Below are 23,133 nucleotides of genomic sequence, written 5' to 3'. Positions count from 1 at the left end.
GAACCAAACTGGAACCACCATGGAATTCAGCGTTGGTTTGCAGAATTTTGAAGGAGCTCGAGAACATCCGACGCTTGGCATGCGTTCAGCTTCACACCTCAGAGAGCCACAGCGGGGTTGTTCGTCACACCTGACGGTGAAGCGACACGCGAACCGATTTTCTCGAAGGTCCTCCCCAGTAGTTTCTGGTTTCTAATAATCAGATGGTCCTCACTTTGACGTCTGTTGTGACGTCATTTATTTTGCCTCAGAACGCCCAAGAAGAGCTGCAATGGACAGCTGGAAATCCGCCGTGAGCCTCACCAGGGATGAACATGAGCACCGGGCCGGGGGGTCGACCCCCCCGCCCCAAAACACAAAGCAAAGCGCCATCAAGTCAAAGTTCAATAAAAGAAAGACCTGCAGGAAAAGGAGCCGCCACGTTCGGCTTGCTCTACTGACAGGACAGGCCGATCTGCATTCCAGTTAGGGGGCTCAGACCTAAAGCAGCGCCTGCATGAAGACGACAGTCCCCTTCTCTTTTTTTGGTTTATTGAGTACAAACGTCTTCAAACACCAGAAGAAAACGTCCGCGGGCAGCAGCAGTTGCAGCGTTTTCAGCCAACCATCTGGTCCCAGGAAATTTCTCCTAAAACACTGGGGGGAAAAAAATAAAACAAAAAAAGGGCGTCCTGGCAAGTAGCTGAAACCACAAGGATGAGTCGAGGCGGACATAAAAAAAAATATGCCGGTGGCGTCGTCCACACCCCCCACTGATCTCAAAAAGAAGAACAGGAGCAGCAACAATTAGTAGCTCAGTTTTTCCTGAATTCAACTGCAGGTAATTACTACTGAGCCAGTCGTTAACCCGAGACAATCAACCAAAGTGACCAAAGTATTAATTTGTTTAGGATTACATGAAAAATAAAGTTGTATATCATCTGCATATACAGTGCATCCGGAAAGTATTCACAGCGCATCACTTTGTCCACATGGTTGTTACAGCCTTATTCCAAAATGGATTAATTGAGCTCAGGTGCCTCCTGTTTCCCCTGATCATCCTTGAGATGTTTCTGCAGCTTCATTGGAGTCCACCTGTGGTAAATTCAGTTGACTGGACCTGATTTGGAAAGGCACACACCTGTCTATAGAAGGTCCCACAGTTGACAGTTCATGTCAGAGCACAAACCAAGCATGAAGTCAAAGGAATTGTCTGTAGACCTCCGAGACAGGATTGTCTCGAGGCACAAATCTGGGGAAGGTTACAGAAAAATTTCTGCTGCTTTGAAGGTCCCAATGAGCACAGTTGCCTCCATCATCCATAAGTGGAAGAAGTTCGAAACCACCAGGACTCTTCCTAGAGCTGGCCGGCCATCTAAACTGAGCGATCAGGGGAGAAGGGCCTTAGTCAGGGAGGTGACCAAGAACCTGATGGTCACTCTGTCAGAGCTCCAGAGGTCCTCTGTGGAGACAGGAGAACCTTCCAGAAGGACAACCATCTCTGCAGCAATCCACCAATCAGGCCTGTATGGTAGAGTGGCCAGACGGAAGCCACTCCTTAGTAAAAGGCACATGGCAGCCTGCCTGGAGTTTGCCAAAAGGCACCTGAAGGACACTCAGACCATGAGAAAGAAAAATTCTCTGGTCTGATGAGACAAAGGTTGAACTCTTTGGTGTTAATGCCAGGTGTCACGTTTGGAGGAAACCAGGCACCGCTCATCACCAGGCCAATACCATCCCTACAGTGAAGCATGGTGGTGGCAGCATCATGCTGTGGGGAACTGGGAGACTAGTCAGGATAAAGGGAAAGATGACTGCAGCAATGTACAGAGACATCCTGGATGAAAACCTGCTCCAGAGCGCTCTTGACCTCAGACTGGGGCGACAGTTCATCTTTCAGCAGGACAACCACCCTAAGCACACAGCCAAGATATCAAAGGAGTGGCTTCAGGACAACTCTGTGAATGTCCTTGAGTGGCCCAGCCAGAGCCCAGACTTGAATCTGATTGAACATCTCTGGAGAGATCTTAAAATGGCTGTGCACCGACGCTTCCCATCCAACCTGATGGCGCTTGAGAGGTGCTGCAAAGAGGAATGGGTGAAACTGGCCAAGGATAGGTGTGCCAAGCTTGTGGCATCATATTCAAAAAGACTTGAGGCTGGAATTGCTGCCAAAGGGGCATCGACAAAGTATTGAGCAAAGGCTGTGAATACTTATGGACATGGGATTTCTCAGTTTGTTTATTTTTAATAAATTTGCAAAAACCTCAAGTAAACTTTTTTCACGTTGTCATTATGGGGTGTTGTGTGTAGAATTCTGAGTAAAAAATGAATTGAATCCATTTTGGAATAAGGCTGTAACATAACAAAATGTGGACAAAGTGATGTGCTGTGAATACTTTCTGGATGCACTGTAGATGATAGGAGATGTCCTTAAAAGAGTTAAGAATCTGTGATCTGGGAAGAATATATAAAAAGAGACAAGTCCAGGTCCAAGAACCGAGCCCTGTGGCACTCCACATGTCAAAGGAGCAGAGTCGGATGAAAAGATGGCCACACCGACTGAGAAACTCCTATTCGACAAATAAGAGGAGAAACAGTCCACAGCAGAGCCAGACACCCCTAACAGCTCTAATCTATTAATTAAGATCTGGTGGTCCATCATATCAGAAGCTGTGGGAAGATCTAACAGTACAAGCACAGACCACTGGCCTGCATCAGCCGCAATTAAAAGATCATTCAAAAGCGGTTTCTGTAGAACGTCACCTCCAAAAACCAGATTGAAAAGAATCAAAGAACCGCTGCTTTTCTAAGAAGGCACAAAGTTGCTGTTCAACCACCTTTTCCAAAGCAGAATTAGAATCCCCCCCCCCAAGAACTGTTGAATTACAGCAGGTTTAAAATACGATGGAACCACACCAGATCTCAAGGAGCAATTTATGATGTGTCTGAATGGATTGACATTAATGGAGTAGGATTAATGGATTTAACACCGAGGCCCTCTTACTAAATGGCCGGTGTGGCGAGGCTCCGAGATGAGCATTGGCGATAGCCCACTGGTTCAGTAGAAATCAGAGCTGGAGTGTCACGAGGCTCCTGTGTGATCACCCATTCCTTCACTTTCTACTAATGAGTGACAGAGCCCATGATTCTCCATTTAGTCAGTCATTTTCCATTATGATGTCCCAGTAGGCATATCATTAATTCACTTACTGTTCATCTACAACCAACTGAGGCCACATGTGAGGAGCATTTCATTCATTCATTCACACCTAAGGTGTCTCCATCCTCCTATGTAATCATTTATAGCCCATATGGGACGTGTCATTCATTTTCCACTAGGATGTCACAGGTGCCATTTACAGTCCACCTGCTGTCCATTTAAAGAGCAGCTTAGCTTGCATGTAAGCAACATGCCATGTAGTTTCCCATTTATATAGAATTTATTCACTTATTGTTCATTTAAGAGTGCCTTAGCATGTATTTAGACATTCATTCATTCGTTTTCCATTTCCATTCACAGAAGGCCGATATCTGCCCATTAATTTTTCTACTGATTTTCCATTAAAGCACCCGGGCCTACATTTGAGTTAATGAATTTGTGTGAATGTCATATTTAATCTTATGCACGGATTATTCCCATTGATTTCTTTTTTCATTAAAATATTCCAGGCCACGTCCTGCGGTGGGTTGGCACCCTGCCCAGGATTGGTTCCTGCCTTGTGCCCTGTGTTGACTGGGATTGGCTCCACCAGACCCCCCGTGACGCTGTGTTCGGATTCAGCGGGTTGGAAAATGGATGGATGGATGGATTCCAGGCCACATCCAGAATCATGTATTCACTTAATTGTCAAGTTAAGGGCACATGTAACATTTCAATCATGAAAATTTCCATGCACTAAACGTCCCAGGCTGTAGAAAAGCTCATTTATTCACCTACTGGCCAAGGAACAGTAAGAAGGCCGATATTTTTTTTACATATACATACACACACACACATTTTATTCATTCATTCATCGTTTAGATTCACACAGCATACAAGGCCCATTACATTTGAATTGTCTTGTGTTCTTCGGTGCGTAGTACAATTAAAAGAACAGAAATCACTGCAGTTCTAAATTGGCCCTAGTGTGTGCTTGGTGTGTTTGTGTGTGTCCTGCAGTGGGTTGGCACCCTGCTCAGGACTGGTTCCTGCCTTGTGCCCTGTGTTGGCTGGGATTGGCTCCAGCAGACCCCCCCGTGACCCTGTGTTCGGATTCAGCGGGTTGGAAAATGGATGGATAGATGGATGAAATCACTGCAGTCTTGTGTAGCCCACTAAGAGTGGAGTCCCCGTGTGACGCCGTCCACCGTCGTGGCCCAGTGGGCCGAGTGCTTCTGCTGGGGACAGTGTCGCTCCTGGCCCGGGACTCCTGCTTTGGACTGCAGGGTTTCTGAGTTGTGCAGCAGCTTGTGCACCAGTTTCCACCCGCCGTGGGCCCCCATAAACCCCCCAGACCCTGGAGCTGCTTCCAGTGTCTTGTCTTGTGGATGAAGCACTTGCCGGGCACCTGCTGCTTCTTTTCCTGATTTTACAACAAAAGTTTTTTTTTTTTTTTTTTTCTCGTTTCACTTCAGCTAAATGACACTCCTCTCTGATCATATCAAGAACACAAAAATAAAAAATCGAGAAGAGAAACCCAAAAAAAAGAAGAATGTGGCATTCGCAGTTTGTTGCGCGCGCAGCCCTCTTCATGCAGGCGATGAACGGACAGCCGAGTGACGTGAGAGTTTCCGAACTGGGCACTTAAAAACAAAAAAACAAATCGGATGAGCGCGAGTCGGGCCCCGCTACACCCCAACACTGCATCGTATGAAAATATCCATCCATCCATCATGAGCCTGCGGAGGGACACGGCGGTGGGGTCAGACCTACAACAGCAGCAGAATCCTGCGCACGGCAGGAGACGACAGGATACAACTGGCTGCCAGAACATTCCAGGAGGACGCACGCGCACGCGCGTTCACACACACAAACGCGCGCACACTCTCCCACACCCCTCCTCACTCTTTCAGGTCTGGTTTATCGCTGCCGAAAGACCCGGAGTATACTGCACGTCTTAGGCGAGTGTGAGAAAAAAGCGAAGGCGCCTGGCACAGACACAGAAAGAACGAGTCAACTGCATGGCATCATATGAAGGTGTCAGTGGCAGGGGTAAGACTGCGTGTTTAAACGTTAAAGTTTTTTTTTTTTTTTAATGAAAAGCTGTAGAGGTGTCCAGTCAGCATGCGTGTTACATATCTGAATACAAAATGTAAAGTTAGTAAGGGAAATGCAAAATGGGGAGTGCGCGGTAAACTCTGCAGAATAAGAAATGACCTGATTGTTCATTCACAGTGCAACCACCAGGGGGCGCACAGTTAAAGAACGAGGCCAAGATGAACGTCGTCTTCATTTTTTGTCTTTTCTTTAAAGCAGCTGAAGTCAAGGCAGGTGCTGCAAATGACGATGTGCAAGTGTGAAGGCACGTGTGTGTACACACACACACACACACACACACACACACACACACACACACAGAGGAGCGGGTATCCTTCAACGAGTGAGGTGACGAGGTCGACCCACTCGGCCCCTTATTGTAATTTTCTTAATTTGTGATGAGTACGCGGCTCGCTACTTGCTATGAGCCTATGATATGAACTCTGTCTAAACTTTTGCCAAACTTAATCTGTACACTATTGTTTAGACACAACTTAAAATTTGACGACATGCTTAGAAATAAAAATTGAATCAAACATACAAATTTAGTAACAGGGCTTACACGTTATGTACATGTCAAATGTCAATGTCATGTCCAAGTGCCAGTACCCTAGTAGCTGCTCACTGAAATGTTCCATTAACTTCATGATAGGAATTTTTCATATTAGGACGGAATGTGCTTTACAACTTTATACTTCATCATACTAATAATCGCAGCTGAAAACCACTAATTTATCGCTCATGCCGACAACCAGAGAAGGATACAATGCATAATACATAATCTAATTATTAGTACCAAAGAATTTAAATTCTATAGGAGATAAAATAAATTGCAATAATGTATATGCTAACTGAAATGTAGCGGTATAGAAACAAAAATCGGCAAAAGGCAGTTTGGACCAAATTTTTCGCTACAACGTCGTGTACTGACAACTTAAACAACTTGATGACGTAATACGGTATATTATATAAATTGCAGTACCGGACAGTTTTAGTAGTTTAGAAAATTAATTTTAATGTCAAACAGTAGCCAGTACATAAAATGTATTTCATGAAACGGCCAGCCCAGAGTCCGCGGCCCACCGGGCATTGCCCAAATGGCCAGTCCGCCCCTCACACACCTTCATACAGAATATGGCAGAGTCGACAGGATCAATGACTGGTCAGAGGGGGCTGAAGATCTGACAAAAACTGTTGAGGTGTCGGTTTTTGTTTTAGTCCGATTGGACCTGAAGCTTTTTGGAACAAGTGATGAGCCGGGTGAGTAGTCCATGGCGATCCTCCTGACGCGGTTGGAGACACGAGAGGTTCTACAGGTCTGCCACAGACCAAAGGGCACGGCCAAGGATTTCCCCAGCAGCCCTCACACCACGCCATCTCATTTTGATTTGGACCAAACCAGGCAACGACAACAAGTGGGATTAAAATTTTCAAACTGTGGCTTTGTCAAAACTGACAAAGATTTCCCAGCCAATCCTAACTCTTTAGTTGGTGTAAAAAGTGCAACCATTGCTGAGCCTTCTAAATGAGGGAAGTGGTCTTCATGTCCCAGCCGAGAGGGTTTGTGACAGCAGCTGTGCCCGAGAACTCAAGCGCTCATTTCTAGTGCGAGAGGTCATAAAGTTGGCAGGTGAGGTGGCACAGCAGTTAAGGCTTTGGACTTTGGACAGGGTGTGACTCCGAGCAATCACTTCACCTGCCTGGGCTCCAGTTGGAAAAAGAAATGTAACCAATTGGGTCTCCAACATTGTAAGTCACTTTGGATAAAAGGCATCAGCCAAATAAATAAATGTAATGCAGAGGCCGTTTGCGAAGGTGAAGATCCACTTGCACCGTCTTCGTGGAATTGAGGACCCCCAAGACAGAAGACGAGACACCTCCTTTCTGTAAGCTGTTTTGATAGCATTATATTATTCCAATGCGGGGTGGGGGTGGGTGTTTGCGGGACATCCTCGGCAAACTTGGAGTTTTACTTAAAGATCAGTGGACCTCCAGTCACTAAGACCACAGCTTGGAAGGGCACCTGTGCCAATATGGAGAGGTGGGAGCCCCCACACAAACGCATCGTCTCCGGTGTAACACATGGCAGGATTCACTTCAGTCCGTAGAAGTGCAGGGACGACGGTGTGCAAAGCTGAACCAGCATCTACAAAGAGTGTGCTCGAGCATCGGGACTGTAAAAGGAGCTTATGCCAAAATAAAGTGAAGGCCCAGCTGGAGGGCATCGTCCACAGAGCTGTGTGCTCCAGACGAGTGGCAGTGACAGACCTCTGGTGGGATAGAAGAAGCCCTTCCAGTATTTATTAGCGCTGGTGGAAGAGCAACAGGCCTGAAATCAGGAAGGCAGCTCGTCTGATCTCATCAGGGAACAGAAGTTTAAAGCTTTAAAGCAATTGGCTACGGTACACTGACCACAAGAATGGTTCAAGATGTCTGCCAAGTTAGGAGGGTGCGGCCTGGCACAGGTTGGATTGGTGCGGGTGAGACAGGGTTCCGGCGGGTACTTTTTGCAGTTCTGTATTGTAAACAGTGCCCAGATGTCTTGTTCCTTGACCAATTAGGAAGAAGAAGAGAAGAGGAGGAGTAGGAGTAGGAGTGAGGCTTTTGTCCAAACCACTTCAGAAGTGTAGGAACACAGGGACCTTGGTGTTCAAATCGGTCATAAAACTCAGGGTGGGATTAATCCGAGTGAGCGCTGGGAGACGTCGTCTTCTTTTTGTAACTCACCGCAGACCGAGGGCTTCTTCACACAGAGGCGCCATTGTCTGCCCAACACTGAAGCACCTGATCATTTTATCTGATTGCATTGTTAGCCGATTCCTGGAATGTGTGCAGGTGTCCTTATCGTCCGCTTTATGGCCCCCATTTTTTCCTCTCTCTCATCTGACGCAGATTCCTTAGTTCTCTGGCGCACCACGACTTTCCATTGTTGAAGATCACAATAGTTTGGCCGAGAATGCAAACCTCTTCACAGAAGCTGATATGGCGGTCGGCTCGTGAAGGCTTTCACACGCCGTCTGTGTAGTCCTGACAATCATCAGCTGACGCAGCAGCAGTCCGCGGCCGTTCGGATTTCTTCACAGCTTTCGCTCATTTTTCCTTTGTTTAGAAGTGAGAAGCAACTGCAGCGGAACGCGGTCAGAAATCCCCCAGCGGCGCGCGAGCTCAAGGCCGGCCGGTGTGCCGGTTCAGCGCAGTCGCAGTGCTCCCAGTGCCTGGTGGGGCTTTGAATGAGCGGCTTGTAACTGGGGAACTCGTTGGCGAGGTCTGCGTTATTAAAGTCGCCCATCGCTCTAACGGGGGGGATCGCATGGCTCTTCTCCAAACGGGTGATGTGATCTGCCAGGTGCTGCTGCGCTTCAGTCACATTCACCAGGATGTAAACGGGAGTTTTATTAAGAATATTTTTTATTGATTTTAATTAGAAACGGATAACACTCCGTGTACAGCCAAGTCAAACATTGAACAAATCAAAGCAGAAGTTGACCCTCAGGCTAGAGAAAGAAAGAAAGAACCAGTAACTGCAGCTATTCGATAAAAAGAGGAAGAAGGGTGTCCGTTTCCCCTAAAAATGGAAGCTTTTACAAAGTTACTGATTACGGTAGGTCCTAACAGGTTTTTAAGTTTTGAAAGGACCTCTAAGTGAGAATTTCAACCCCCCCCCCCCCATTTCAAGTAGTACAGAACATCGGTTACCCACCGACTTCAGGGGGGGGGGGGGCGCGTGGGGGGGTGGGATTCCTCCAGTTGAGCCAGATATGTGCTAGCAGTGCAGTAAAGGCAACTGCAGTTTGTCCTTCTCCTTTGTAAGCCCCTCTGAGAGCCCACCACACACAGCCGTTCTTGGGTTATAGGAGTGATTGGGACATCGAGGCTCTCGGATAGATTTTGGTCCAAAATGTCGTTAATTTGGTGCACGGTGCCCAGAACATGCGGGCCGGTGAGGCTGGAGCTCGACTGCAATGTTCGGAGGTTGGAAACATTTTGGACAATTTTAAAACGAGATAAATGCACTCGGTAGAAGATTTTAAAGCTGAATGAATGACTGAATGCTTTTGCACAGGTGATGGATTCTGTGCTCAGTTTCTGAAATACTAAGTGAGGGATTCATCCAAAAGCTACTCTGGAGTCTTTGAAAGGGACCGACTTTAAGATAGTTTTTATAAATTGTAGAGAGTCTTCAAGAAGCACCAAGACAGGGACGCGCGGTCAGGGGCTGTCATCATGAAAAGTATAAAAAAAAAAAAAAAACTAATAATGATAACATAAAATTAATTTGTCCACTGGTCTGTGCTATAGATTTGTTTTCTGTATGTTATAGTCAAAATCGCGGAATTAGCGCATTTCCTATTCAAATACAGCGGAGAAACCTCGGACTGCGCTCTCCTCACACACGGGGCTGATTGGTGCGTGCCCGTCGCTGTCTCTCTCTATGTCACCAATATAATGTTTGCAGAAACGTTTATTATACACCCTGTGAGAGGGACAGTTGTACGTTACTGTGCTGATTGTACACTTGCTGGCCTAATTCGTCGGTTAGAAAGAACCGCAACTACACCAGAGAGTAGATCACACCCTTTTCCAGCTTGCTTCAAGTACTTTAATAGATTTGTATACGTAAGTGTATGTGTGGTATCTAAACAAAAATAAATGAATACAATAAGTGTACAAATGAAATACATAAATGCACATAACTAATTAAATGTCAACGTTACACAGTATTCAGGAAGAGCAGTGTTAAACCAATTACTCAATGTTACGTATTGTTTAATCCAACCAGTAGGTGGCACTATTTACTAGAATAAAAGGTACAGCGAAATGCCCAAGATGGCATTCGTTTACAAAAAAAAACCCAAAACCTTTCCGTTTAATACGGCAAGAATCAACACATTTTAACGTCATGGAGCGAAGTAAAGTACAGCGCTTCTCTCCGCCAAGGTCAACAGTGCACAGACTTAACAATAAGTTTATTTGCAAACAGCAAACATAGCCATAATAGCGCTTTTGTATACTTGCACTGACCACCAACATAAGTTGCAACATTAACTAATATATTAAGTTATAGTGAACGCTGCAAAAAAGGAAATGACTTACTTTGTCAGTAACGCACAACACACAGTTACAAAAGGTAACAGCAAACTAACTTGGAAAAATGCAAACAAGCAGGTAGAGACTGTGAGCGCGTTACAATTCAGGAACAAAACGCTGTGCATGCGCAATAGTCTTGTGGGGCGTGTCTTGCCGAGTTTCAGCATTAAGCAGGGAGTTTTGTACACCCTGGCTTTCCACAGCCTGGCTAATATCTTTAATGAATGTGGGCGACATATTTAGTCTTGCTGATCTGACATAGAACCGCAATGAAAAGGCACAAGGTGAGACAGTGTACCGTGACGGCCTGAAGGGGGCGCATGTGAGCTCAACAGGTGCTCGTTGCAACTGTTCTTCTGCGCAGAGGCGCCAATAAGTTAGCGACATCAGAGAGTCAAGGGCACTGCAGCGGGCCGTTTATTTTTATTTTTTGTTCTGACCGCCTGCCAAAATGGAAGATTTAAGATTTGTAAAACTAAAGGAAAACAAGTAGGACTTTTACAAGAAAGTGACGGAGATTTTCGTGCAGAGGGATAGGCACATGGACTTCATTTACAAATAAAGGTAAGACCATAAACGTTTTTCAATTTTATTAAAAAATGGGATCAGACTAAGAAAATGACAACCTAATATTTAAAAACCTTAAATACCTTGACCTTAAATAAAATATTCTTTTTCTTGTTATCCTGTTTTCTCTATTAAAATTGATTAAAGCATCAGAATAAAATGCTTAAAAAACTAAACACTTCAATTAAGGTCAAATTGAAATCGTTTTTTTTTTGGTGTATATCACTCAGTACTTTCATATGTAGTTAAAGAGTATCAATTGTGGAATTCATACTTTAGAACACATGGAGGGCGCAGAGCAAATACGCTCTGTCCCGCCGCTATTCTTTCTTAAACAAATATGTGCCTTACTTATGTGTGTGTAAAGAATTCTGACGAGACGTGAAACGTAACTAATGTGCAGGCTGCCAACTGAAGAGTCAATAAGCTACTCTTCTGGGTTCATATATTTGTAAATCTGACTCTGAAGGACTCGCCAGCACGTCACTGGACCAGGAATACTAAAACCACGAGGTGGACGGGGTGGAAAGAAGAAATCGGGCAGATTCAGTTTAGCAAAGTGTTGAGTTTGAAAGTAGCGGAGGAGTCGTGGGGATGAGAAGTTGAATTTCAAGTGGAATTATTCGCATGCAGGATGCAAAGACATGACCGATGGACAAGGTTTATAAGCCAGGGCTGTCTTAACGCATGGGTACGCTGGGCCCCACGCTAATCTATGTATGTGGCGACTTGTTGTGTAGGTCCCCAGCCCCCCCAAGTGCACCGCTTTGTCGGGGGGTCTATAATGCTGTTAAGACGGCCTGCTTTACGTGTTTTAATCTCAGACAGGTATCTCTAATAAATCTTCTTAGAAGGACGTCTAGCACGCTCTAAATATGTCCGTTATATTTTTGTGGTCAGTTACCTCCATCTGTGTTTTTGTTTGCCGTTACTGCATTACGGACTTTCTGCCTGTGGATTTGCTCGGCTAAGATCTCATTGGCCTTCCCTTCGTGCTCATAATAATGATGTCGCAGGTTAAAGATGAGCCATTCTGCTTCTTTTGTAGTCAAGAGGTTAACTTGGGTTTGCAAAACCCGTCACTTCCTACAGAGTGCCTCATTTGGAGGCCTGGCGTATTCTCGATCTGTTCCGGTAATGTCGCAAATTAACTCCGACTCCTTCTTGGTTTCCCGTTTATTTTTGCGAGATGGATATGAAATAGTCTGCCCTCTTAAAAATGCCTTCCGAGTTTACCCAGAGTACACCTGCCCCCCCATACCGAATTATTGGTATACCACCCTATACTGTCCTGCTCCACTGACAGATTGGGGGAGGAACGATCTCCTCAAACTATGCGACTCTTTAATTCCATCCGGGGGGGGTAAACGTTAACATTATACAGTTAGTCTGTTTTTTCACCTGCATTATTAATCATTCTTTAATTTAATATTATTTATTGTATCACTGCTGCTGAAGAATGTGAATTTCCCATTGGGATTAATAAAGCATCTATCTATCTATCCAAGGAAACACAAAAAGACCCCCCCCCCCCCCCAACACAACTATGCATGCGTAGAGTGAATTGGGAAATGCATTCATGGTAGAACATATTGGGCTACTAGATATTTAAAAGCAAACATCTCCAGGTCTACCTTACAGTTTGAAACGTTACGCTTTTAGAAGCTCCCCAAGTAAAGCCCCCTTTTTCCATGCTGAATAACTTCCATCCATCCATTTTCCAACCCGCTGAATCCGAACACAGGGTCACGGGGGTCTGCTGGAGCCAATCCCAGCCAACACAGGGCACAAGGCAGGAACCAATCCCGGGCAGGGTGCCAACCCACCGCAGGACACACACAAACACACCAAGCACACACTAGCGGCCAATATAGAATCGCCAATCCACCTAACCTGCATGTCTTTGGACTGTGGGAGGAAACCCACGTAGACACGGGGAGAACATGCAAACTCCACGCAGGGAGGACCCAGGAAGCGAACCCGGGTCTCCTAACTGCGAGGCAGCAGCGCTACCCACTGCGCCACCGTGCCGCCCATCCTGAATAACTTGCACAAAGAAAACGTTCTGATGTGGTGGGTGCACTGGCAAATGGAGCATAGCTGGGAGTCATCACCTGAAGCCTGGTTGGACCACTCAGTCATATATGTGCCACTGCTACATACATGGGGACCCCAAGCCGGGACCCATACATGCTTTTGTGTTTGTCTTCTTTTAGGTTTCTCCCAACTTACACCAGGGTTCCTTAAACTCCACCTTCTCATGACTGAATCTTGCCCTTCTTAGGGTGGAAACCTAGTCCATTAAAACCATCAGATCTTTGATGCTCCCTTGAAAAATTACCAACATCATTCATGGCCACGTGGTACCCCCATGATGAATCAACACCAACAAGTCATACCCGGGGAGGGGCTGGGTGCTCCATTGGAGAATCGCTTATGACAGTCATGGCACTAGGTTTCCGCTTGATGAATCAGCACCATGAGTAAATCGGGGATAGGTGTGTTACCCCTTGGAGTATCGCCACCTAAAGTCATAGTGGAGCACCGTCTATGGCTTCAAGACTCGGCGGCAACCCATCCAGAGAAACTTTGCAAGTCGTACGTCACCCATCCCCGTTAAGTACAGCGGGTGAGTCAGCCAGAATAGTTTAGGGAATCGTGACCTACACTTGTGGCGTCATCTTCAACAAGAGCTGCATGCTAACGCAAGTTGCGTTTTGTTTTGTTGTGGCGCTTAATTGACTTCAAGACAGAGGTGCGACCACGCTGGGGGCTGGGGTGGGCACTACCCCCCCCCCAGACAAGCCGTGCCCCCCCCCTGCGAATTGCTCTGTCTGTCCAATGAAAACTCAGAAGAATAACATTTGATTTTCAAAACTGAGTTGCTTTCCAATTGTCCCGTTTGAATTTGCAGCATATCCGTCAGTGTCTCCTCTAGACAGGCACCCTGCTGCTCACAGTTCACTTCGCCGCACAATTTTGCAGCACGTTTTGAAGCTGTTGACCGCATTCTTTAATTAAAATTGTTTATACGTTCCATTCTTCTTTTATTTTCTGGCTGGCAACACCAAAGACTATGCATAGGTTGCTTATTAAAAAAGCAGACATCTTCAACCTCTGTCCCTCTGCAAGCTGCTGGCTTCACGGTTGAGCCCAGCACCACTGCTACCAACACGGAGCACAGCGCACCCACATCGGGAACTGAAACTTCAAAAGATGTAGATAAGCCTACACAATCCTCCAGCTCTGCGCCCGTGTCGGGTACTCCAAACCTCTGTCTTCAACAAAATCTACAGTCCGGTCTGCCTGACTTAAATATGGATAGCCCATCCCAGCCCGTTTTAATTAATTATCCCAAGCGCGCATTCGGAAAGACACTCAGATGTTTTAGTGCAAGCTGGTATCAGTCTCGACCGTGGCTTGAATATTCTGTTGTCCGTGATGGCAGCTTTTGCTTTGCCTGCTACAAATTTAGTGTTTCCAATTTGGACCGCGAGGACATCTTAACCAAACACTTATGGCAGCAGACTCTGGACAAACTAGCATATTAATTCTGTTAGACCTCAGTGCAGCATTTGACACTGTTAGACATGACATCCTACTGTCCAGAATGGAGAACATGCTGGGTATCTCTGGCACTGCCCTCCAGTGGTTCAAGTCCTATCTGAGTGATAGGCAAGAGTTTGTTAGTCTTGGTGACAGCAGATCCAGCTCAGCGCCAGTCACACAAGGAGTCCCTCAGGGCTCTGTCCTTGGTCCTCTGCTTTTCTGTATTTACATGCTTCCCCTTGGCCATATTATCCGTAGTTATGGATTGGGTTATCATTTTTATGCAGATGATACTCAGCTCTACTTCAATGTTAAAAGTGGAACTTCATCAGAGCTTTCTCAGCTCACAACCTGCCTTAGTGAAATTAAAACCTGGATGGAGCAGAACTCTTTAAAATTAAATTGCAATAAAACTGAACTCCTGCAAATTGGGACTAAAATGCAACTTAATAAAATGAGCTCCTTCCCAGTCCATCTTGGCAGTGATCTCATCAGACCTGCCTCTACTGTAAAAAATCTTGGTGTCATTTTTGACTCCTCCCTCACTTATTCCGCCCACATAAATCACATTAAGAAACTTTCTTACTTTCACCTCCGTCACATATCCCGTGTTCGCTCCTTCCTCTCCTTCTCTAATGCTGAGAAACTTGTCCATGCTGTTATCACATCCCGCATCGATTATTGTAATTCCCTACTGGCAGGTGCCCCTTCTAATCTTATATCACAGCTCCAGCTTATTCAAAACTCAGCTGCAAGAGTCCTTACTCGAGCCAGCAGCAGCGAGCACATCACACCCATCCTGCTCCGTCTTCACTGGCTCCCTGTGTCCTACAGAATCGAATATAAAATCCTACTAATAACCTACAAAGCTTTAAATAACCTCGCACCAAACTACATCAGTGACCTTCTCCATCACTATGTGCCTGCCCGCCCACTAAGGTCCTCGGATTCTGGTAATCTTGTTGTGCCCCTCACTAATCTACACTCCATGGGTGACAGCAGGACCTTCAGCTGTATAGCGCCCAGACTCTGGAGTGACCTACCAAAATTAATCAGGTCAGCTGACTCCATGAATTCTTTTAAAAAACAACTCAAAACTCATCTGTTCAGGAAGGCTTTTAGCTCTACTTGACTTTATTACACTTCTCTCAGTTTACTTCTCTGTCAAGATGCTCATGTAACCTGTGTATGTGTGCGAGACCATTAATTATGGTGTCTTTTTTCAGAATTTACTGTCTTAAATCTTTTGTTTATTTATCTGGTTTGTACAATACTGTATATTCTGCCGTTCTTTATTCTGTAAGTGCCTTGAGCATGGGAAAGGCGCTATATAAATAAAATGTATTATTATTATTAAAACACGGCTACACTAATTGGAAAAGTTCTTTTAAAAAAAAAAAAAAAAAAAGATGGTGGCAGCTTCCACAAACACGCGTCTAGTATCCCGCACGTCAGAGCCATGTCTGCATCACAGCACTCATCATTGGTGTGTCTTCAGCTGCATGTGAAAGCTCTTTCTCCACTCCGCCGAACAATAACTGCATTCAAGGAAGAGAAATTTAGTCCTTCTGGCACATGAGAAAAACATCACAGAAAATCTAGACATGAATGAATTTATTTCAGAATTTGCCAAGAGTAACCGCAGACTGGTCCTGTAGATAATATCCAGGTTAAACACTGGAAACTGATGTCCTATAGCCTCCCATGACTACAATGAGCCACGTTTCTGTTCTTGTTGTCAATAAAGTCAAATGTATACAACATATGAGATTTATCTTGTAGATGTAGTTCTTTATTTGTTCACAAAAAATACAAGTTCCATTGCCTCTGTTAATTTTATTGAATAGGTTATGATTTATGCCACAATTTTTGCTTTTATGTTACATAAAACTGTTATTTAACCCCCCTACAAAAATGAGGACGGATGGATGGATATTTTTTGCTCACCCACACATGATGTTCTGGTCACATCTCTGCTTCAAGATGACGTCACATTCGCGTTAGTTTGCCTCTGGTAAACGTCAACCTGCAGCCCCGATTGTAGTTTGTGTGTGTACCTTTAGGGGGCAGTGATCAGGCAGTCCAGACTCGGGACTCCCCGGTGTTTTGTTAGCAGGGAGGAGCGGCAACAACATTAGTGCGCCAGTGTCCCCTCACCTGTGGGGGACTGGCTCCCTGGGTCTTACAGAATCGAATATAAAATCCTACTAATAACCTACAAAGCCTTAAATAACCTCGCGCCAAACTACATCAGTGACCTTCTCCATCACGATGTGCCTGCTCGCCCCCTAAGGTCCTCTGATTCTGGCAATCTTATTGTACCCCACATTAATCTACACTCCATAGGTGACAGGGCCTTCAGTTGTATAGCGCCCAGACTCTGGGATGATCTACGGAAATTAATCAGGTCAGCTTGTAACGGCCGACTTCTTACCCGGCCGGCAGCTACACTTCCAAGACCTGTGGCCTGGAAAAATTACTGAGCTGAATCTAAATATCAAGCCGTACCTCTAACAAATAAAAATTTTCCCCACAATCGATGGTTTAATTATGCTCACAAAAACAGATGATATGTAAAATAGGTGCGTAATTATATTAAACGAGCAACAAGACAAAATGCACAAATACATACATACATACATACATACATACACACACACACCCCCTCCCTTGTCCCTGTAACATATAACAAACACTACAAATACCAAAAACTGAATGCGATACGGAAATTAATGTGAACTTGAGCCCGGTTATAAAAAACTGTCCTGAATGCGGTTGACCGAACTAGCAAAAAATGAGTCGTTTGATTTTCCCCGGACAAAATGGAGCAGCCTCACCGTGAATCCTCGGTGCGTGATGATGATTAACTCCGATCCCGGGGTCTCTCGTGATGAGGTTCTTGAAGCAAGTCCGGCGGATAGAAAAACAAACTGGATGGAAATGCGCGATGGGGAACATGACAGGTACAGATGGGTCGTGAATGTGAACAATCTCCTTCTCTTCACTCTTCTCCTTGATTACTTAAATAGTCCTGAGATGGATGTAATTGATTAATAGCAAACAGGTGGTTTTCCAGGATTGGGGTTGCGGTCTCCTCCCATTATCCGTCCCCCTTTACGGGGACGACATTCACTGACACACAAACAGGATGATGGAAACAAGACGCACATGGTACTAACACTGACAACACTTACTACTATGTAGCCCCGCTACAAGCTGACTCCACGAATTCTTTTAAAAAAACAACTCAAAACTCATGTGTTCAGGAAGGCTTTTAGCTCTATTTGACTTTATTACCCTTCTCTCAGTTTACTTCTCTGTCAAGATGCTAATGTAACCTGTGTGTGTGTGCGAGACCATCAATTGTGTTGTCTGTTTTTTTTTCAGAATTCACTGTCTTAATCTTCTTTATTTATTTATCTGGTTTGTACAATGCTATATACTGTATATGCTGCTGTTCTTTATTATATTCTGTAAGTGCCTTGAGCATGGGAAAGGCGCTATATAAATAAAATGTATTATTATTATTTTTAACCTGTGGGGTTTTGAGGTTCATCCCTTTCTTTGATTCGCGAAACGTGAATCAGTTGGCTTTATTAGTCCTGAACTTTAACATCCTGGTGTTAAAAAAAATCCTCCTGATACGGCAACGTAGACAGAGAAACCATCGCCGCCGCTACGTGGTTCACCCTCTGACTGCACAGCGCGTGTGTGTGTGTGTGTGTATAATCTATGAAGAAATGCGACCATCTCCGCGGAAGTTCTTCAAATCCTGTCGGATGTCAGTTTTGAGTGCCTGCTGCAGCGGCTACAACTCCACAGTACACGCCGATAAACCAAACACGCGAGTCAGTGTGAGTCCTGAAGAGCGGCTGCTGGTCACCTTGAGGTAAGCAAATCTACAAACCTTAGCGCACCGGGATTAATAATCGGCAGTAGTAGCTCAAGTTACGGCATTAGCACCAACTGACAAACGGTTTCGAACTCTCCGTTATTATTTTGTTAATAAATTTGCGCGCGCGCGTGTTTGTGTATAATAAATATATTAATGCCACTTCCGGTTCGAAAAGAAGAAATAAGAAACAGAAAGACGAAGAAGGGATCACAGAACAGTTTACTGGAACAGCATAAAAACACACAGGACTGTAACCGCAAAAATGAACGTCTTTGATTTATTGAACTATTTACAATTGCCTATACATCTCTCATTGTTCTGTCTCTGTTAAAGATAAAAAACCGACGACTTTGTAATGCAATACCACCTTCATTGTTGAACCCCAAACTTCCGTTCCCGTTGTTCCGGGCACCGCTCGCCTTTCAGCGTCAATTTTTCCCCCGCTGTCAGCCATCTGCCCTCCCTCATTCGGACCCAACAGTCACTCCCGAGGGCATATATATATATATATATATATATATATATGTTTCACGCGTAGTAATCATGAACAACATCTAAACACAATACAAACATTTTCTTCGCGCTCATCGGGATTTTGGCAGAAATTTACGCCAAGATAAAACTGCATGCGACGTCTTTTTCTTTGATGCCATTCGAACGCGCATCCAACCAACCGAACACAAGCGGTGAAAGCCCGTGTGGACGGTGTGATTGGCTGCAGTGCCCATCAAACACGCTCGGCGTTCTCTCCGCGCTATCCTGCCACTACAGGCCGCAGAGGAACGCTCAGGTCAGACAGGGCCTTACAGGCAGTGAACATAAGAAATCTGACCAACAAGAGACCTGCACCGCTTGGTCCATTTGTCCATCCATGTCCTTCTTAAAGGGTGTCAAGGTTTCTGCTTCAACTCCATGTCTTGGTAATTTGTTTCTGATGACCACAGCTCTCTTGTAAATAAGTTCTTCTTGGCTTCAGTCCTAAACTCACTTCCCCTATATACCGCCCATCCCCTGCTTCCCCCCCCGTTGGTATTCGTGAGTACGCACGCGCTTCACTGTTAAGTTGAAATAATTCTGCTGAACTGCTTTATTGACGACGAGGTTTCATTCTCGAGTCTGTCACTCTCTGGCTCCTCTCCTTTTGCACAGGTTCAGATGTTGCTTTGCCTTTCTTGTAGCGCGGTGACCACAACAGCTCACAACCAGACCCGGGTCTCCTAACTGAGGCAGGGGCGCTACCCACTGCGCCACTGTGCCACCCCTAATCAACCTAATAATACTACTTTGCATTTATATAGCGCTTTTCTCACTACTCGAAACCCAATCCTCGGTTTTGCAGCTGCAGGGGTCGGGGACTCTGTGTGTTCTTTGGCTGATACGCGGTGAGCGCTGCTTGCTGCAACTGAGAGGATGTGGCGGATGTTTGTCTGCCACAAGCGTTATCGTAGGCAAGCACCTAATAATTAAAATTCGATTAAGAACGAAGAATAAATATAAAGCACTCATAACACACACACAAATCATAGAAAAGGTTTGCATATGTCATCTTGGGTGTAATTAGTATTCAAATACAACTAACAGCAACAGTATTGATATTCTAGCAGAATCAAAATAATAAAAGATTATTTTGCAGATAATTTTCATACTTTGGTGGTCACATCGTGTCCTTTTCTAACCCACATAACCCAGCACAAGGCAGGAACAAACCCTGGAGGGGGCGCGCCAGTGCATCGCAGGGAAGAACCCCCCCGAGCCAACAATGCACCTAACCTCCAGTAGGAGGAAACGAGCAGAGAGACGAAGAGAACACGTAAACCACACAGCGGCGCGGCAGCAGCTCTACTATTGCGCCAGTGTGCCGCACCTTAATTTGGTTCTAAAGAAGGTAAAGGTGCTTTGTGATGAAGTATGGGAAACAAATTGGCCATTATATCAGCACCCCCAACACACACACACACACAACCCACGCCATTCGGAAAAAATGAAGTTAATTAAACACTGGAACTTTCCAAGTGTACAAAGTTGTGGAGATTCCTTGAACCCCTAAGCAACAAAAAGGAGTGGACCTTAATGCAAATACAAGATTGACACGCACATAAAACTTAAGTTAAATCCACTCTAAAAACTACTGTTTTGGGCCAACAAAAAAAATTAACGCAACGCTCTGCATCAAGCTTTTTAAGTTACTATAACTTCTGGTTAAAATTACGTTGAACCAACCCATAACACTGAGTAACTGGAAAAGGTTTTTCCTTCAGATCTTAAATTGCTTTTAAGCACCATCAGCTTAAAAAATTATAGGATACACAGAACTTTTTAAATTCACTGCACAGAAAAATTAAGTTGTCCCAACTAATTTATGTTATATTTTTAAAGACTGTTTTAAGTTCTACGTACTTAATTATTAATATATTTTAAAGTTGTGATGGTGTAAAAAGTGAAGTTGGTGTAATTAGTGTTTTCAGCCTATAATTTTCACCTTTATCAAGTTTAAATTATTTATTAAATTATTAAAACTACAGCCACTTAAAGAATGAAAATGTTGCAAAATGTACTTTATTGGAAATATAATGTTGCATTTTTATATTTTTCAAGAAATAGCCATACTATAGCAGCAAAAATATAGGCCTCAATGGAATAGATAGATAGATAGATAGATAGATAGATAGATAGATAGATAGATAGATACTTTATTAATCCCGATGGGGAATATTCAACTGCCATATTTGTCACACCTGACTTCCATTGCAGGATGCAAAAACATTTTGAAAAATATAGCAACCTCACTATGAAAATACCAAGTGCTTACAAAGATCATGAGGTACGAACACACAACAGCACCTACTCTGATCTAAGAACATTCTTGGACAAAAGAGCAACATTCTTTGAACACAGGATTACAGAAACATAATGAACAAGTTTTCAACAGCACAGAATCAACAAAAATTTAAAACAAAACCTGAGAATGTTTACAATTGAAACAGCGGTTTATGGATTAAATAATAAAATGGGTTTAAAAAAGAATGGCAGTGGTTTGAAAGAAAAGTGTTCTTAGACAATGCTGTACTTGAGATTCATTACTTTCCCACTGGTTTTTAGTCCATCAAGTTCAAGGAACAGTTTCTGAAATACTTCGTATGTACATTTTAGATCCTTGGGATAGCTCAGATTCAGAGCGTTTATTAAACCCATGAGCAAAGCACAGCACCTTGGGACATCAATGCCATCCAGGATTTTGGCTCCCTCGATCAGGATGGTTCCAGTGTTTGGATTCTGGTCTTTGATGATGACAATGTTCAATACTTGCCTGTCAAGGTTTGCTTCAAATTCTTCAATACTCTGGCAGAACAAATGCAAAAGTATATTAAGAGGTTTAGTAAAACAGAATTGTGTTATTACTGCTGACGTTATTTTAACCATTCCAACACTCAACCATACACATCTACTTACATGAACTGGCTCAACATGAGCAGTGAGTAGCATTGCCATCACACAGTAGCTATGGAGACACATTTAACTCACTTTTTTTGTTTGTTGGGGTCAAAAGTGCCAATATGAAGTATTACAAGAGCACGAAAGCTTACTAGAATCTTCATAGTGGCAAAGTTTGTCAGGTATTAATCCACCAAAAAGAAAAGATGGTGTTTGGCAGCCTAATCAGAAAACCTGAATATGTTTGGACTAAGCATTAAGTCAATACACATAATTTTTTTTTCTCATTTACAAATGGGACAATGGTCAGATCCATTGCCAGGATTTAGCAAAATGCTGTTGTGGTTCTTGCTATTATTTAAAGAAGCCTTCTTGCATATATTGTGTTATTCTCTAGCATTATAATGTGTCATTCTTTAGGAAAGTGAGAATGTTTCAACTATTTGTGATGTCAAATTGTGCCACAATAGAACTTACTTTCAACTTTCAATTCTTTGGTTGAGGTCTACAGAGAAAAATTTCCTTTTTTAAAATGTTATGTCTTACTTTAGGCATATCACAGTAAAAGGTATCAAAACAACAAAAAAGTAAAAAATAACCACTTTATAAGTGAAACAGGTTTTTAGTAACAATTACAGCTGTCTATAGCAGGTTTTTGTCTGGAATATTAAAGTGTAGATTCCACGGTGATAAATTACTTACATTAAACTCCTTGAAGAGGTCCTGTTCCTTTTCTCCAAGGTAGACAACCAGGCAACGAATGGCCACCTCTCTCCGTACTTCAACTGTATTGTTCTAATTGAGTAAAAAGAGAAAAAAAGAATAAAATTAAATTCCAGTATGACTAATCCAAAAGGGTGACAAGTCAGCAAGCTTAATTTCAAAGACGAGTCTGATTAGTTGTCACACCTCTAGAAGCTGATTCTTAATGTGCCTTATCCTCAATCCTGAAGTTCCTCCTCTAGATGAGACAACATCCATTAATTTGGTCAAAACAGTCAATGGTCAGACAGAAAGAGCTCTATGCAATTCAACCTTTAAGACCAAGACAAACTTGGACAAAATGTATAATATTGCACTGATTCCATCCCCCCTGCAGATTTTATAAGCAAAGGAACATTTTACAGTCCAGTTGAGGCAAAGCACACACATATGATGATGGTGGTGAGTTTAACATACATCCTGATTAAAATGGCTACTTTGAATAATTGAAAAAAGGCACAAAAATGAAAATAACAAACAGCAATTTTAAGAAAAATGGCTGTACTGCTTCGGAGTATACTCTACTTATTTTCCAGTTGTTAAGTTTAGAGTCAAAGAAAGATTATTACAATTAATGAAGTATCTTCTCAAAATGGCATCAGGCTTACATGCAGTAAGGCAA

General features: G+C 43.8%; 1 protein-coding gene across 3 annotated transcripts in view; it reads left to right on the top strand.

The window, feature by feature from the left end:
- Nucleotides 1-23,133, top strand: part of LOC114667936 (beta-1,3-galactosyltransferase 2-like) — a 43,263-nt gene that overhangs the window by 3,478 nt on the left and 16,652 nt on the right. For 2 of the 3 annotated variants that reach the window (XM_051920402.1, XM_028823470.1), the window contains exon 1: nt 18,227-18,311. The exons of the other annotated variant lie outside the window; for it this stretch is intronic. The gene's annotated coding sequence lies outside the window, so the exon portion shown is untranslated. Of the gene's footprint in view, nt 1-18,226; nt 18,312-23,133 lie in introns of those variants that run through there. 3 annotated transcript variants of the gene reach the window in all.

Source organism: Erpetoichthys calabaricus, chromosome 17 (assembly GCF_900747795.2).
Source record: "Erpetoichthys calabaricus chromosome 17, fErpCal1.3, whole genome shotgun sequence".
Taxonomy (NCBI): Eukaryota; Metazoa; Chordata; class Cladistia; order Polypteriformes; family Polypteridae; genus Erpetoichthys; species Erpetoichthys calabaricus.
Note: the sequence above shows the minus strand (reverse complement) of the source record. Positions and strands in the feature narration are given on the sequence as shown.